The following is a 15010-nucleotide window of genomic DNA, read 5'->3' as shown; positions in this document are numbered from 1 at the left end:
AGGAGGTCATCATGTGGGAGTCTTTAAGCCTGATTTGCAGGTGAGGCCTTGGCTGGTCCTGAAAATTTGAGCGAAGCGAGGCTGTCTCTGCACTAAGATGCCCGATCTAATGGAGACTTGTGCTTTCAGGGCAGAAGTGATGAGTGTGATGTGTCCTGCCTATACATGTGACATGGTACACGGAGTGTCTTTACAAATGTCAAAGGCTGTTAAGGAGTGAAGTCTTGTAGTCCTTGATGCCACTGTTGTTGATTCGTCACAAAACTTTGTCATATGCAGTAAGGTCATTTCATTTTTATTTCTACTGAGGATATAAAACCAAACCCCAGGATATAAAAACAAAAGTGCTGGGTGTCTCCTGTCAGTCTGGCAAACCACATGAAGAATGCGGATCCTCTGAGGTGCTTTAATGGGCAGTTTGGGGCAGTCCGGTGCCCAGGCACCATTACCTTATAGCAACAATTGCTTTTCTAATTGATTGAGAGACAGAAGCTCCTGCATTTCTCATTCTTTCTCATGATTATGATGAAAACGATTTGGAAAAGAAAGCATTTACCACAGAGTCTTTGTAGTCTCAATACTGTGCCGAAGCTACCAAGAGGCAGGGCCACACTGCCCTTCCCAGGTGTCCTCCCTCTTTGTCTCCGCTTCCAAAGCGCCCGAGCCTCTTTTCATGGTTTCTGTTCCCTCTGCTTGTTGGTGCCTGTCTTCTCTCACCTGCTTCAGCTGAACTCTGTCTTCTCTCTCCCTGGGAAATACTTTCACATTGTTCGTACCTTGGCCCTCTGAGCTGGGAGGATTTATTTTCAGGGTGATTTCACACAAGGGCTTGGATATGTCTGATGCAAAACCTTTTCATGGCAGATCCTGGGCAGGTGGCCTTGTCCCTGCCACGTTTAGATTGGACACCAGGAGGTACTGGCTTCTTTTACACCGTGCCTAGGGTTGCATCGTGACTTAACAAGTTACATTCCCCCAGTTTTTCCACTTTCCCGTCTTTGCAGCTAGTTTGAAAGGCAAACATTGGGCCCCAGAGGTGAAAGAGAAGCTGTTTCAGGAGGAAAGCATTGTTGTGTCATGTACCAGCATTCCCTGGCAGCCCATTGTGACTGACAGCAGATGAACAATGTCCTTGGAAACTTTACTCCTTGAGAACTGAGTATTCTTGGAGGAGCCATCTCTCAGCGATTGCTGCAGCCTGTCTTTCAGGAACATATGGCTGCTGCAAAGATGGCTCATAAAACGGGAAGGAAATGGACCCAAACCGGAGGGAATTAAAGTTTAAACCCATGATGCTTGATTGCGTCCAAGGGTTAGTACCTGAACTTCCGTGGGATGGATGGAGATGCGTAGTTTGAGGAAGCCCAACGACATTTCCCCAAAGACATGCAACACAAATTGTTTTTCTTTAGAAAGGTTCCATGAACTTCATTGACATTAAGAAATTAAGATTCTAAGGCAAAAGCAATACACCTAGTGAATGACTGCCTTACTTATATGACTTTGGTTTTAACTACCGTCCCCTAAGACATTGTCCTGTTAAGAATATTTTGCCTTATTTTCTCTTGAATATTGACACCCCAACATAGAATTTTAAAATACTCAAGTTATTCTACAAGTATTTTCACCACATTTTTGTGTGCCTGAGATTTTGTTACGTGTTTGGGTATATGACATGGTAAGATCCTCTCCTGGGAGACAGAGAGGCAGTCTTAGTTATGGCTTCTAGTCTGTGATAGAACTCCATGACCAAAAGCAATGTGTAGAAGAAAATGCTTATTCCTGCTTGCAACTTTCAGGTCACCGTTAAAAGACCTGAACACAAGGCAGGAACCTAGAGGCAGGAGCTGAAATAGAGGCCATGTGCTGCTTACTGCCTTGCTCTTCTTGGCTTGATCAGCTTGCCTTCCAATATAATCCGAGAGCACCTACCCAGAGATGACACTGCCAACAGTGAGCTGGACCCTCCCATATCAATCATAAATCTAGACAGTGCACCACCGGCATAGTCGTAGACCAATCAGAAGGGGAATTTTTTTTTAATTGACACTCCCTCTTCCAAAATGAGTCTAACTTGTGTTAAGTTGACATAGACAGTGTAGATACTCAAGCTAGATTTTAACAAAATAAGGACTAGTTATTTTTCTCGTTAATTGGAGAATGGAATTAGACTGTAAGCAATGACCAGAGTCAGGATTTAATGTACTTCTAGAGGATTGGAAGGAAACAATCTGGATTGAAATGAGAGCATAGGAAGTAGGATGGACTGAATATGAGTGGTAATGGAAAGGGACAACTTAAGAAAACAGCAGAGTTCTGCTCTTTTGGGTTGATTAGCCAGGGGTAGGAACCATACTCCATGGGCTAAAGCCTCCTCCGGGAAGCTTGAGTTCTTAAATCTTTAAGATTGATTACATCAGACCCACAGCAATTATCAGATAATGGAGTCAACTGACTGCAGATTCTAGTCACATTCACATAATGTCTTCACAGCAATATTTAAATTGTGAATGTTTTATTGACTGGGGTGGATTGTAAGCTAGCCAAGATGAGACATAAAACTGACCATCACTAAGTCCTTTATGATGAATTTTCACTGTGGTTTCTTTATTTAAAGATAAGACTAGCTGTGTCAGACTGAGGCATCATGAACTTCTAAATGTCCCTTACACTGGTGCTAATTGATTATTCATTAAGAACAGAGGAAAGAATTAATTATCAGATGTGTCTGGTCCTACTGTCTTTCATTATAGCATTGACTGTTCAGAGTAAATATGTTCAGGTTAGTTAATTTAGAAACATAGTGCTGAGAGAACAGACTATTCTTCTTTAAGAAAGCTGGTCAATGCTGAGTTTTTAACTTATATATCACATTTGATGCTGGAATTTATGCAGTTGCACAACATTATTATGATGTTAAACTTACAAAGCAGTGGTTTTTGTCAACTTTATAATGTTGTTAATGCAGTGTCCATGTCATATTGAGATGATGGCAATAAAACCCGGAGCATGGTATGTGACATAGTGAATATCCCCATCCAAGCTAGGTATTCTCCAAGGGTGATGTGCTACCCAATACACAGGGTTCAGAGAGAATGCCAAGAGATCCTTGAAACTTCAGCAAGCTAAGAACAATCTGCTTCAGGTACTTTCATTAATTAATTTTCCCCTTAAAGTGATCTTAGCTGCTTAAAAATAATTAATGAAAAGAGATTATGTGATTAAAAATTGATAATCTATCTACTCTACCGCGCCCCCCCCCCCCCCCACACACACACAATCTCATGACTTTTTTTTTAAAAAGAAGAGTTTTGGAAATCTCTGCCAGACAAGTGTGACCTGCCTATTTTGTCTTTAGCTTGAGAATGGCCGCCTAACTCCAGACCATCCATAACTACTGCTGTGTAGAGGGACGGTGCTTGGTTCTTGTTTGCATATTGAAGGGATTTACCTTCTGGCCTTTGTAGAGGCTGACTATATGCTGAGTTGACCTTACCTAAATTCACAAACTTAGCAGTTTGCTTACTTTTATATTTATTACCCATTCTATTTCCAAATTGGATTATCTTTTTGATAAGGACTGAGTAAGGGCCTGGATTCAGATCTTCCCATCACCAACTTTAATGGTGGAACCTTTGATCAGTTGCTCAGTGTCTCAGGACGTGAGCTGCACATCTGTAAACTCAGGCTTGTATGAACTGTTTCCTCAGACTGTCAGAGTGAGCAGTGAGAAAGTCCACGCATGGCGATTGTTGCTGTCCTTTACTGAGAGGGGTCAAGGTCTTCTGTGGGTGGTGACAGCATGGGTCAGTGTGGGGCATGTCAATGTACAGTGCTTCACTTGTTCCATTTCTGTTGAGGAAACTGGCTTTGATAAACGGAAGAAGAGGCCAGAGTGAGGAGCTAGAGAGATAGATCAGCATGTGAGCACTGGTTGCTTTGCCCGATTCCTGGCACCCACATGATGACTCGCAGCCATCTTTAACTCCAGCTTTAGGTTGTCCAAAGTCCTCTTTTGGCCACTGAAGACTTATGGTGCACATGTATCCGTGTAGGTGGAGCATCTACACACGTAAGAGTTTTTAAAGCCATCAAAAGGTAAAAGTAAGAGAAAGCAAGTATTTTCTAAGGGGAAAAGAACATTTTTCTTGACCTATTGAGTTTTAATTTGCTTAAGAAGTCACGTAGCTGATCTTGAGGCCCCTCCACAGCTGCCATTTAAAGATGAGGTGAAACCCAGCCCCTGTGATTCGGGAGACTTCAACTGCAATCATGGAAATAGTGATATTAAGAAAGGGCTCGGGTTCCTGCCTCTGACGCTTCCACCTTTCCGAGCCATCGTGAATGTATATATTACCTTATTTCGTGTCTTTGGCCTTTAGACTCAAGATGAATTTTTTATTACCATGTCTAATCTCTAGTGTGTTTCTGAGACGCTAACGGCTTAGGAGGAGGAAGGGAGCCAAGTGTGATGGCAGAGATGGTATGCCGTTTTCCTTTGAGCCAAGAGGCCTACAGCATTTGTGCCAGAGTTAGTTAATGCTGCCTAATGCAAAGCCATCCATTAAGTCTTGACATGCTGTTTGCAAGCTTGGCATTTCTCTAAATGTTTTGGCGAAAGAATTTTCTCCCACTTGGCAATCCAGAGTTTGCTTTACAAATGCTGGCGAGGTGTCATGCGATGTTTGAAATGCTCACTGTTTCCTCTGCTGGTTGAATAGCTCGAGTTAGCTGTTGAAGGATTACAGATAGTAGCTGCCTCTCTGAAGCTATTTATTCTTTTAACCAGAATAGAAAGCTCTTTTGTCTAAGTGGCTTTTGAGGATGGGAACTTTCTGCATCCGAACTGCACAGACCGCCCACGGTGGCAGGGCAGCCGATGGTGGAATGTTCGGTAACATTACAGCCTTAAGTATCACCTCTACCCTGCACCCTATGCAGGGAATCACATTCAGAAAACTCCAGAATGGGCTGGGAAGATGTCAGTGAGTGAAGTGTTCACTGTGCGAGCCCGAGGACCTGAACTCAGACCAGCAAACACGCATATAAAATCCAAGCATTGTAGTTAGGCCTGTGAGTCAGTGTTGGGAACACAGAGATAGGTGGAGCTCTCAAGCTCAAATCGTGAGTTCTGGGACCAGTGAGAGGTCCTGTCTCACAAACTAAGGTGGAGGAGACAAAGAGGATACCCAGAGTTGATCTCTGATCTCTACACATACATACATGGACACACAGGCAGACATGTGACAGAGGAGGCACACATATGTGTGCACACATGCCCTCCCTCCCCCACTCCTCATAACAAATATTCAGAAATCCAAGTAATCTGAAGTTTTCTGACTTCCAGGGGATATCTTTGTTGGACTACTGTCAGGTTTAGCCTGACCACACATTCCTTATACTAGAGAGCTATAAGCCTACATACCCATTCCATTTTTAGTTCTGTTTCCACGGGAGCTTTTTTTGGTTCTGAGCATGACCTTGCTGGTACACATAGAAATGCAGCTTTAATATTCCCGGTTCCAACTCTTTTTGTGACCACATCCATTCTAAGTTATTTGGCAAAGTGATCACATGGAAGTCTTTTGTCTCCATTTTCCTGGCACTGGAGGAAAGAGTTTCGTCAATAGGCACATGAAAGTTACTGAGGCGAGCATTGAGGGGCGAAGGTTTGCAAGGGAACTTACGTTGAAGGGTCTTGTTCTGCCCATCTAAGATGGTAAGAATAGACTGTGGTCAGGTCTACGATTCAGGGAGATAGTCATGGTGTGAAGGTGGGAATGAGTTAGTGATTCGGGGTGGAAAGAGACAGGCAGTTAGATAGCTTGACAAGTTTTCATTAATCAACCTTCTTCTGGTGCTGTGGTTCCTCCAACCGTGCCTACATCCAGCTGTGCTACCCTCAATTCTAGCTTTCTCCATCTTCCAAATGCTGTCATGAGACAGTGCTAAGTGTCTTACTGAGACTGGCTCATTGTAAACGTAGTTTTCCCTCACCATCATGTAAGTAGAGAGTAATTCTCCAGGTGTTTTCTGTGACTGTATCCCAGGTTCTGATTATTTCCTTCCTTGTGGCTCACCAGCCTGTGGGTTTTTAGAGTCTTTCCAAGTATGAAGCTTCAACTTTCTGGTTGTCTGTTACATTTCCTAGTTTGGTCTTTTTTGTTTTACTGACATATGGGTATGGCTACCTCTCTCTCTCCATTTCCTAGCTCTGTGTGCTTTTTCAAAGCATACACTTTCACCCTCATGTTTGCACGCACTTTTCATAGACGAGTCTGTAGTTTAGGTCCTAGCCAGAGCTTTCGCTTTCTTCTCCTGGTCTTTCTGCTCGTTTACTACTCTTCCCTTGGGAGTTTTGCTTCTTTAACACGCACCTCTATGAAGACTTAACCTGACACATAGTAACAGAGTTCCTACATGCTTTATCATGCCCAGTACAGAGTGTGTCTAAGGCCCTGCGTTCAATCCTCAGCACTGGGAAAAGGGAAGGAGAGAAATATAATTTATCATGCTTGGTGTCCAATACATCCTCAGTTTAAAATTCTGTAACTCACACAGATTTGTAAATATGTACGCTTTCATCGAAAGGAAGATGCCACTGGAAATAACATTCCTTGGTTTCAGGGATGTTAAAATATGTACTGGAATAAATGAATCGTGTAACTTAGTACTGGTGTGTATCTCTCCATGTATGCTTTCTGTCTGTCTTGTCTGTCTGTCTGTCTGCCTACCTACCTACCTACCTACCTACCTACCATCTGTATCTGTCCATCTATTTGCTGGATATTGTGGTGCAGATCTTTAATTCTAGCAACGACAAGGCAAAGGCGACATATCATTTTGAGGCTAGCCTGTTCTACATAGGCAGTTCCAAGATAGCCAGGGCTACATAGAGAGACCCTATTTCAAAAACAAAAACAAAACAAGCATATATATATATATATATATATATATATATATATATATATATATAATGAATTAATACATAAGAATTATAGTACCATATCAGTGTCTTCGTAAAGATTTATTTATTTTTATTTACATGTGTGCTTGTTTTACCTGTTTTGTATAACACAGGCACATCTGGTGCCTGCAGAAGTCAGAAGAGGGCATCAGGTCTTCTTCAGCTGAAGTTAGGCTTGAGAGTCACCATGCAGGTTCTGGGAACTGAACTCCAGTCTTGGCAGAGCGACGAGTGCTCGTAGGCCTGCTGTGAGCCACGTCTTCCACCCTGGTCGTGAGGCCCTTACTTGCTGCACTTTCGTCTTAAACAGTCTTCCCTGTTGAGACATTTAGGTTGTTTTAATGTTTTACTATTATGAACAGTTATACACTACATCTGATGATGTAGAGATCTTAGTGTATGTTGAATAAAAATTCGTAACAACATATTATTGACACGACTATACAGAAATATGTAATAACGTACTCCTGTTAGCACTATATGTAACCAATTTTTCTTATAGTTCACAAATATGAGGAAGGAGACAGAATTTGATGGGTACTACTGGCTGTTATTATGCAAGTGATACACCCCGGGTTTCTGAAATTCAACCTTTTTTCCATGTCACTAGCCATTTGTGTTTCCTTTTCATGAATTGTCACTGAGCTTTTCCAACTTTCTATGGAGAGTTTTATATTGATTTCAAGTAACTAATGGCTATTAACTACATCATTGCATGTATTACAGATGTTTTTAGTGGCTTGCCATTTTCTAAACTCGATTTGCCATGTGGACTTTACTCATAGATATTTTCCTACAGATGCATCATTTTATAGAGTGGTGGTTTCACATTTTGCCTCTTTGTAAGGTTTCAGATTTGACATCGAGCTTACAGAGGCCACTTGCCTGTCCCCCTTGTTGATTAAACTCTAACTGCTTTCATTAAGCCTTCCCCTCTGCCTGTCATCACCTTGACTCAGTTCTCACGAAAGCACAAGAAAGGCCTTGGAACTGAGTCTGAATCCCATCTCTGACCCTAGGGAAATCCTTTCTGTCTGCTGATCTTCACGCTCACCTTAAAGAACCTATCTCCCCAGCCCTGAGCTATTGTGTGATCAAAGGAGATCATGCACCTGCATGGACTTAGTAACCATCTTGAACTCTGGAGTATGGGAGTGTTTCCTCCTTCCCCCTTGGCACCTTTGTTGAATACAAAGACTCCCTTATTTTAATGGCTCTAAATAAAACATTGGCTCTCCTCAATTGATGCGCTCATTGCAAGTTAGGATTGACCTCCACATTCATCTCGAAAGAGTGGCGTGCACTTCACTCTGTATAGTACACCGGCACCAATTTCTTTTCAGAATTTTGGGACATGCTACATAAACCCTCAGGGCTTCTCCCTTGGACCACTAATTTTTGATGATTAAAAAATACAGATTGCCACCATGAGTAGTCATTTCTGTCTACAATGGTAAGGTCTTTACTAGGCTCTGACTGATTAGAGAGCTGATGAGGAGTGACAGTCAAGAGCTGTCCCTCAGTGTCTGGTCCATCCCGGTACACAAGTCTTGCTGTCTGCCCTCATATACGGTGGATTTTGAGATGGTAGTGTAAAAAACTCCTTTCATATCCCCTCATCTGTGCAGAAGTGAAAGCAGAAAATCAGGTTTGGTTTTTCTCAGAGTCATCGGAGACATCTACTCCATTTGCTTTGCAAAACGCGACTTTAAATTGCAAATATATCCTGGCATAAATAGGCGAGGGGCCTAATTACCCCTAGGACTGTCCCATGTCTCACCTTTACCCCAGGTACCATCTTCTTCCACCCAGACCATAAAACTTGAAGTTGATCAGAGGGCTCAACATAATGAACACAAACTTGGAACCATTAGTGGAAGCAAGGGGGAGCTCCGGATGAAGCCGTCAGCAGTGCCACAAGAATCCATTTTCCCACTTCCCGTATGGTGTACTGCTTCAGAAGTGAAGAAGAATAATTACCACCAAGCACTGTGTCTCCCTTGGCATTGTCATGCCTGCTGACTTCTTAAAGCAGCACAGCAGTTTTGCAGGATTAATGCGATGTTAGCGTGGCCTTGGAGAAGGCAGTAGAGCCCTGTGTACTTTCCTAGGAGTCGGACCAGTAGTGGCATCCAGATGGGCCTCCTTGGTCCCTTTACGTTCTGTTGTGCAGACGGGAGACCTGAGCTTCAGAGAAGGTGTATGGCTTCATCAGGTAGATGCTGAGCCCAGGGGGCAGCCTCCAGCCGAGCTCTTCTGACCCCACTCACATACATAGTGTTCCTTTGATTTTTTTGCCATTCTGTCTGTGGCTACTTTGCTCCCTCAACACAGACAGTTTGTCACTTACCAACAATTTCTTGACACAATGATAACTCCCACATATTCTGACATAGCTTGTTTTTTATAAATAGTGCAGTAACCCTATGTTTTGGAAACACCTTCCCCAGAACTGTGTAATTGCCACTGTGATCTATGATACACATTATGGAATAGCCTGGGACTCCATAAGCAGGCTCTACTTCCAAAAGCGTGTATGGTGGACAACCATGGGTGTTGTTCCGCAGGTGCCATCCACCTTGGGTTTTTAGACATGGTGTGCCACCATTGTGTCATTTTTCAGGTAGGCCAGAATCTTATCTCCCACTTCCCAAGATTGAGATTACAGCTGTGCCATTATACTTGGCCTTAAAAAAACAAAAACAAAGAAATATAGTCTCTGGGGGTCTCATTCAGGTCCTTCCATTTTACCAAGTGATTTACCCCTATCTCTCCACTTGTTCCTTTTGATTAAGACAGAGACAGTTTCCTGGTTTTCCACAGCTGTCTGCTCCCAAGAACATAAAAAGACTTAAGATACCCCTGAAGAATTGCCTCTTTTCAGTGGGTCCCTCTTTCAAATATACAGGGACAGACACACACTGATTCTTCCCTAGCCAGGGCCAGAAAGATGTTTCACCTACTAGGAACAGCACCTTCTTTTGGAGAAGAGCTGGGTTTAGTTCCCAGCACCCACCTGAGAGCTCACAAACATCTGTAACTCCAGTTCTTCAGGATTTAGTGCCACCTGCTGGCCTCCATTGTCATCAGACACACATGCATGCAGGCAAGCACTCATACGCATTAAAAGAAAAGCAAATAGACATTAATAGGACTCGTATCATGTTTCAAGTCCTCAGTTTTCTTTGGCCTTTTAAAGGAATGCAGGCATCACATTCTAAACGGAATGTCAGTGGAGTGTTTGTGAAAGAACAGCTCAGATAGCTTATGTTCTCCCGCTTGGCAGTGCCATGCTTTCTTCTGGATTCCTTCCTAGGCTTATGCCACATACCCTGCTCAGGAAGGCATCTCCTACCTGACAGCGTGCTCTCATTGGTACTACCTTTTGGCTTCACTCCTGTGAGCTGCTGACACCGAAGTATCAGGACTTGGATATTTATGTTGGTTTGATTAAATTAACTGTGGCAATGAAAACCTCAGCCCTTCATTTCCTGCCTGGTATTTGCAATTTGGAATGGCAACACTGCATTTACGTGCAGCTTTGCTGTTTACATGGTGTTGCAACAGTTGAGAAATTCCCAGAGACACTTAATCTTCCTTCAAACACTGGTTTATAAGTAAAGAACCAACTTATTATTGCAGAGTATTTCTCTGTGCCCCTGATGACTAATTTTGAGTTTGCATTGTTCCTCTTTAGATTGTCCCTCCACTGTCTTTTAATTTGAGTTTCCCTCTTAAACGTACCAATAAAAGGACAAATGAAAAAAATAGATTTTTTTTTAAAAAAAGAAAATTCTTTTAAGGGCTATTGAACTTAGCAATACCTTATTGTTTTTCATGAGGACTCATTTAAAATATTTTATTAATGCAAAGAGGCGTGAATTCAGGGCTAAGGACCAGTGAACAGTAACCATGACAACCAAGAAGTCATTTGGGACAAGGGGGTGGGGGAGCAGTGGAGAGTAAGTGTTTTAATCCTTAACTTTAATCCCTTTACTTCCTGTTCTCAAAATGAAATATAAATCAGGCACCATGCAGCACTGCAATTTCTCTGTGAAAGGGATGTTGGCAGAAGAGGATTAGTAATGGACAGACATGTTTAAGGAGTTTAATCATACAATTTGTTGTAAAACTTTTGAGACCACGAGTGACCGGTTCCTTTGAGTGGCGTCAATGAGAACCAACAAAACAGACTTTGAAACTGATTAGAGAGTTGGCACAGAGGGACACCCCATTTCAGCGGTGGTAATGACATGAGAGACTGAGGAATTTGCTTCGTTCCTGCAGAAGGGAGGGAGAAGGCTGGGGAGTCTCCCCAATAGAATATAGAATAGAAAGATTCTTTTGATCTTCATGATCTGAGGGAAAAAATTAAGTTGCTTGTGTTCACATGCTACTGTTCCTTGATGCTTCCTTGGTATGTTTTTTGCAAAGGCCTAGACCTTTCATTGTCTGCAGACTTGGAGTTCCACTGAAAAGCTCACGCTTGTGTTTCCTTGGAAAGAAAACAGGGTCCTCACACGGATAGTGTATTAGTTCTTAGCTGTCTCTACTTTTTAAAAAAGTGTGTATTTGCATGTGTGTTTAGATGTGTTTGGATGTGTGTGTATGCACATACATACCACAACATGACACACATATGGAATTCAGAATTCAGAATTGAATCTTGCCATGTGTGGGTCCCGGGATTGAACTGTTGATAATCAGGCTTAGCAGCAAGCTCCAACACTAATGAGTCATCTTCCCTGCCCAATTGTCTCTGTCCCTGATTTTAATGTTGTCTTCTAAACAATCTAAAAGACATGTACTTCTTTTTTTCTGATTTGAAAAAAACAAACAAAAAATTTTTATTTTCTTTCTTTTTACTTTTTAAAGCCAAATTCAAAACTATGGCTTTCACACTGACTTGAAATGTTGGTTTTTTGACTCCTCATTCTTCCTCCCTTCTACATTGTGGGATTACTGGGAAAGTACAAAGTGAATATTTTCAAATATATATATATATAAATATATATATATACACATACACATATACATATGTATATATATTTCTTTTTTCCTTGATACATATATTTCTTGCAAACTGAAAGTTTCCATCACACAGGGCTCTTTGCAGAGATCTGAAGTAGCTATAACTTGAGCTAGCTTCCTGTGGTGTCAGAATGTGAAATTACTTCCAATAATAGCATCTTCCCAAGGGGTGCTGGTAATTATGACAGACAAGCAACATGAAGCCAGGAGCACTGGAGAGTGGAGTTAGACACACAGACCTCTGAGTTTAGAGTTCCTTGTAGCCCTTGAGAACTAAAGCACACGTGGTAAAACCTGCCTGGCCCAGGGCATGTGGTATGGAAGGAAACTGAATCTCATTCTCCAGAGTAGTAAACCTGGGAGGGGTTGCTGACAGTTGTTTCTGCCTCCCTTTCTTCATTGGGACTTCTTTCTAGCTGTGTTGCTCAGTAAGTGAGGCCATTGTTGCCTAAGACATTGCTTCTGGGATGCTGTCCTCACCCTCCACATAGCCATGTGCAGTCCTCATCCTCCTTCCCATCCTGCCCTAGAACTCTTGCTTATTTAATTAGCATCTTTGGGGTGCATTGATTTTCTCCAAGAAGAGATCAAGCTAATTGCAAGTGGTGGGTGAATGATAAAAAATGAAAGGCAAAAAGCTATCACCTTCTCCCAAAGAAAAATAAGATTCTCAACATGAAGATGGCTTGGCAGGGACCTCCTAGACCAGAGGAAGTCTCTAGAGAAGAACCTGCCTGGGTTCGAGCAGACATCACTCTCTGTGTCAGGCCTCCTTTCAGATGGTCCAGAAAAAGAGCTTCGTTTGACACAGCACCCAAATGTTGTGAGCTCAGTGTGTTGTGAGCTCTACAGTGCTTGGTGAGCATACATGGGTATTTTTAGCAGAATTTGTCTATCCATTCTCAGAAATAACATCATTGGTGCACTTCCCTTGGCGTGACCTTGGCAGCATGACCTCCAGAGTGGCAGTGAAATAAGTGGCAAATTTTAAAGGCTAACTGTGGAGTCTAACTGCCAGGGTTATGGCCCAGTCACCTTATTCAGAGGCAGATGCTCATCTGAGTCGATTGTCAGAAAGGGGGCTCAGATTTAGAGTTTGGTGCTCCCTTGCCTTGAAATTCCTGTGTTCTGCTTCTCAAATGCTTGCTAGACACTGAATCTTTAATGGCAAGGTAGAAAATTGGATTTGCTTTCAGCCCCTCCAGATGAATGAGATATGAAATACACGTGTGAATGGAATGATTTAGCATTTCCCGATGGAAGGATTGCTCATTTGCACAATCTGAGAGGCAACATATAGATTGGAGTAGTCAAATCATCTAGGGAATTTAGATGATTTCACAGATAGAACGTGACTTAGTGAAATCTAGCACGAATGAAAACTAATAACGAGAATCAACTCCCCAAATATTTGGATTTTTAAAAATCTCTGTTAGGATTTCATTTAGTTATTGCCTGATTTATTCTCAATTGATTATTGAAGGATCTTAGCACTGCCTTGCCCTGTTCTTCCATTTGGGCTATACAAACACATGGTTTAGTCTGCCTTTAAGGCTGGCCCTAAAGAACCAGCAGAGATTAATGAACTCTTAACAGCTATTTACTGATGTGCTGTACACTCGTTATTTACATATTTCTTCTAGGTTCTTCTAGAAAAAGATAAAGTAAAATCGTAAAGCACCAAGAGACTCAGCTTACAGTAGCTTCTCTTTCCTTCTGTGATGCATAAGTGGAAAAAAAAGATGATTGTAGAATGGAAAGATCCAGAAAGACTAAAAGAGAGCCGAGGCATGGCATCTCTAAGTGAACTGAAGAGGCTCTTATCTAACTTGGGAATATGCAAAGCAGCACACACAAAAAGGGGGCTATACACTAGGGAAGTGTGTGTGACTGGAAGTAATGATCCCCAAATCAGAGTGAGCAGGATCATAGAGAAGAGTGTCTTCATTCTGTTTGACCCGGATCACGAGACAGGAGGCCGCATCAGTAGGGAGAGCTGCTCACCGGAGCCCATGAGTTTGGGTGGTAGCTAATGTTTGGCAGAAAAATCCACTAAGGGAGTTATCGGTGCTGGGGAGATTTAAGCTGACTTGAGTGTGGGAGAGATGGAAGGCTGAAAAGTATGCCCTTTCCACTGAAATGACAGCCTTCAATTTTAAGAAGTAGGCATTTGAAAATTGCCCAGACACTCATGTGCAGTATAAATCAGCCTCAGATCCTTTGCAGCCATTCCATTTTTATTACATGAAAGGAGGAGGGGAAAAATACCCAAGATCCTAGGATCTTTGTAGCTATTCCCTCCCCACACTTCCTAAACTAGCTCAGACAGGGCTGTAGTCAGAAATCAATTCAAGGGAAAACAATACGGAGCTGGAAAGATGGACAGGGGAAGTAATTACTAGGTCCTGGCTGCTTTAATTAAGCTCCAAGAATACTTGAAGGGAAAGAAAACACTACACTTGAGCAGAGAAGGGAGAATGTGTGTGGCCACATTAGTGTGGTAAGCCAATGTGGGAAGGATGTATAAAGCTGTGGCGGAAGCAATCCCTACTCTTCCTTAGAGTCTTCGCAACTCCATGCCCAGGCCCAAGGGCTGTAGGAGGATGTTGCATTAACAAATTCTGTATTAATACTTCCCTGTTTATATAATAAAGAATCTAGCAACTTTCAGCTCTGTGTCCTGTATTTGAGATATGTCTCATGGTGAAGTTTGACTCAGATTATGAGACATACTTTGGACTGTACCCATTTGTGAGTAGCTCAAGAGGAAATGTATTTACAGATGTAGCAATGCAGGGAAAAGTCCACAGATCCATGCTTTTGTGTTTGAAACATCTTTCTGAACCTCAATGCAGAATAGAAGTAGATAGTGCATACATTTTTATAAAATAGGGTGCAAGTCAAAGATGTTAACATCCCTCGAATGTTCTGGAATAGATGTGTTAACCAAATCTAGTTTTTCATATATTTCTTAATATCTTCTAAGAGAGTGAAGACTAGCCACATTCCCTT

General features: G+C 42.1%; 1 protein-coding gene across 4 annotated transcripts in view; it reads left to right on the top strand.

Moving 5' to 3' along the window:
* Glis3 (GLIS family zinc finger 3) overlaps nucleotides 1-15010 on the top strand; it is a 419850-nt gene that overhangs the window by 330819 nt on the left and 74021 nt on the right. The gene's annotated exons all lie outside the window — the stretch shown is intronic.

This window comes from Rattus norvegicus, chromosome 1 (genome assembly GCF_036323735.1).
Source record: "Rattus norvegicus strain BN/NHsdMcwi chromosome 1, GRCr8, whole genome shotgun sequence".
Lineage (NCBI taxonomy): Eukaryota > Metazoa > Chordata > Mammalia > Rodentia > Muridae > Rattus > Rattus norvegicus.
The sequence above is the reverse complement of the archived record's forward strand: the minus strand, read 5'-3'. Positions and strand labels throughout refer to the sequence as shown.